Here is a 3,130-nt window from a genome sequence, read left to right as displayed (position 1 = left end):
AGATATGCTTAAAGAACACATCCCTATTCACGGCTTACTGGACCACTAAGCTAAGCACTTAGAAAACAAGCTGCATAGCAAAGTCATTTTGTAAATCTAGATAAACATTGGAAACCCCAGTGGACCTCAAAGGTGGGGTCAAATCAATCAAGAAAGTAACTTCAGAGGCGAAAATATATAATAAGACCCTGAGGTTGTTGAGTTTCACAGTAAGAAGAGCATGTTGTGCACATGGAGAGCAGGCAGCGCTTTGCCTGGTAAGGACACTTTAAACTTCCCATTATTTGTACTACCCATGTTTTCAGAACTACTATAATTTTATGCACAATATCCCAATATTTCCCAAAGCATTTAATGTGTCATATCAGATTATAAATACAGTTAAGTTGGAAAAGAAAAGGAACACAGAATATGAAAGTGTAATATAGTTTAAGAATCTCTTTCTGTGCTGTACTAGGTATGTCTGAGCCTCTTTCCTGCCGGAGCAAACATGGTGGTGGTAGTGATGGTGGTGACGGTGATGATGACAGAGACAATGATGATCGGCCACCTCTCAAATGCCAATTATGTGCCGGGCATTGTGGCAACTGAATTACACACATTCATGTAAATTTTATGCCTAAGCAAGTGGGCACTGTAAATGTGGTTTTCCCCACATTTTAGTAGAGGGATTGAACTTCTGAGGAGTTAAACAGTTTGTTCCTCAAATCAATCAAGCAATAATTAAGAAAATAACCTGGATTTGAAATTATATACAAACAATCATCGATATAACTCTAAATTCAGATAACACTGACTGTGAGAGCCTGAAAATTGAAATCGAAGAAGGATAGAAATCAACCAAAATTATGATATAATATTGCTAAAAGCAGGTTTTAAAAGAATGAAAATACTTTTACCATCACAAGAAGAAATGTATTTTATTCAGGATATGGAGGATAAGTAACAGTTGCTCAACTGGTAGAAACCGCTGTCCAGGTGACAGACAGACACAGAAGACAGCGAGAGAATCCTCAGAGGGCCCCCAGGAGGAGAGCTGCTGCTTTTCCTCCTGAGGCTCTGTGGTGCTTTCTCAGGTACCTCCAGAGGGAAGCGGCATAGCAGACTCAGATAGGAAACCTCTGACCGTCAGGAATCACCACACTCATACTGCAGGCTGAAGGGTGGAGAAGCTTCTTCTGTATCCATGATAGGCTTTGAAGACAAGATGAAGGTGGAGCTATGGAACTAGGTGAGCCGATTGCCCTTATCCTTTCCAGATGCAGATAAAAGCTGAAGCTGTTACTTGTCCTTGGGTGGGCACTTCTGCTGGCATTGCTGGATAGCTGTCCCAGGAGGGCATTTCTGCTGGCACGGCTTAGGTGGGCAAGGGTCTGAATCCTTCTTAGGTGAGCAAGGATCAGGGCACTTAGTTACGCACAGTGGAGGTGTCTTGCACTTCTGCTTGCACTGCTGCTCTTGAGAAGACATCTTTCTGCAGTCTTAATATCTGAAAGAAAGTATATGACCGTGTTCACAGTAAGGAATCCCTACATAGAGAAGAGCAAAAGCTTGTGTAACACAAACGGACAGTATCTCTCCAATCTCTAAGCATGTGTTTTAATCTCTTTAATACCTTTTAATGAATTTCTGACATCTCTCTCGTTCTTTAGCAAATCTATTCATCAGCCCAGAGAAAACTTTCTTTTCTCATACAACTTTTCCAAAGAAAATATCTTTGTTTTGAAGAAACAAGCGATGGTTTCAGTTTTATTTCTCTTTCTTTTTTTTTACGAAAACAACATATTTTTAAAAGGCTATCAAAAGTTCAAAAATTCTGGGCAAGCTCACAAGCAATTCCTATCACCATTTTCTCTCATGAGGACCCGACAGGATGACTTTGTACAGAGCAAAGGGCAATCAGGATGAATGTAAGAGCCTCACACCTTCTAAGATAAATGTCTCTGAAATCACAGCGGAGGTCCAAGAAAAAGGTATAGAAAAAGGTAAACCCTTTGCTCTTTATCCCTTCATGTCAAAATTTCCTATTAATTTCTTTTTCAATAGAGGAATTCAAACTAGGTATCAGAAATCTAGTAAATACAATATAACATTGTGCCCATATTCCAAGTTCCCATCCACTAAGTAGCATTATACCCATGATCATAACTTTTGACCCATCAAATTTGCTGTCTCCAGCATAAACTCAACATTCGGGGCCCGAGAACAAATTTGAACTGAAGAATCAGACTCACCAGGTTCTCCAAAGTCAATCGGAACTCGAGTAGCAGGAGGATAGCTGTCGTGCAGCAGAGGACCTTTTTATTGGGGCTTGCTGCCCCACCCAAGGGGAAGCGGAGCTGTCCAAACTAGCCTCGTGCAGTCATTTCCCAACCCAAATGCAAATCTATCCATAACTGGCTTAGCAGGGACTCTGAAAACAGGAAATGTCCTGCGCCAGGATCTCCTCACTAGATTATGTTCTCATGACTCACAGAGGCCCTGCCTTAGCTCTCCGTTTCAGTGGTTTATGGCAGTGGGAGAATTTCAGGGGTTCTCTAACTTGTAGGCAAGTGTTCCCTTTCTTGATTGCGGAAGATGACCCTTTTCTATCTTTCACCTTCTTTGACTTCTAAAACTGCCTGCCTAGTTGCACTTGATCTGGTGGCCATTTTGTTGTACATACTGGTTTGAAAATGGCCTGGCTACCTGGTGACACCTTTCCCTTTACCTCAAGTCCTTCTTACAATACATTTCGCCTTGATCCACAGCTTGCTAAGTGAAATCTCTTCTCCTCTTCTAAAATGGACTGAGAGGTGTTTGCAGATGATCTCAGATGACTTCCCATCATGATACTTAGATACGTTTAGTAAAGTGGTGACCTCTGGGGCCCTCCTTTCACTGCTTTGTTCCTTCAGATTAAGAACATCCAACAGTCAGATTCCTATGAACTTTATAAATCTGTTTCACTTCCGGCCACAAGGAATTCACTAGGAGCGTAGCATCACCTACCATAATTCCAATCAGCTGGCAGATCAGAACCTAGACTTACAATAGAAACCAAGCCTTTTACACATACCTCCCAAACGTGACATCCCACCTGCTCTTACCTAATTTCCCCCAAAGGACCTCTTTGGATTCTTCAACTTTT

General features: G+C 41.5%; 1 long non-coding RNA gene across 1 annotated transcript; it reads right to left on the bottom strand.

The window, feature by feature from the left end:
- Positions 1-903: 903 nt before the first annotated feature.
- LOC309654309 lies at positions 904-2,303 on the bottom strand. The gene is made up of 2 exons (XR_014260130.1): positions 2,235-2,303; positions 904-1,489 (listed from the first exon to the last, which is right to left on the bottom strand). It is a non-coding gene; the product is annotated as an uncharacterized lncRNA (long non-coding RNA).
- Between the last annotated feature and the right edge of the window lie 827 nt (positions 2,304-3,130).

Source organism: Balaenoptera physalus (genome assembly GCF_965194825.1).
Source record: "Balaenoptera physalus genome assembly, contig: HAP1_SCAFFOLD_2722, whole genome shotgun sequence".
In the NCBI taxonomy this organism is placed as follows: domain Eukaryota; kingdom Metazoa; phylum Chordata; class Mammalia; order Artiodactyla; family Balaenopteridae; genus Balaenoptera; species Balaenoptera physalus.
This window is presented reverse-complemented; position numbering and strand designations above follow the sequence as displayed.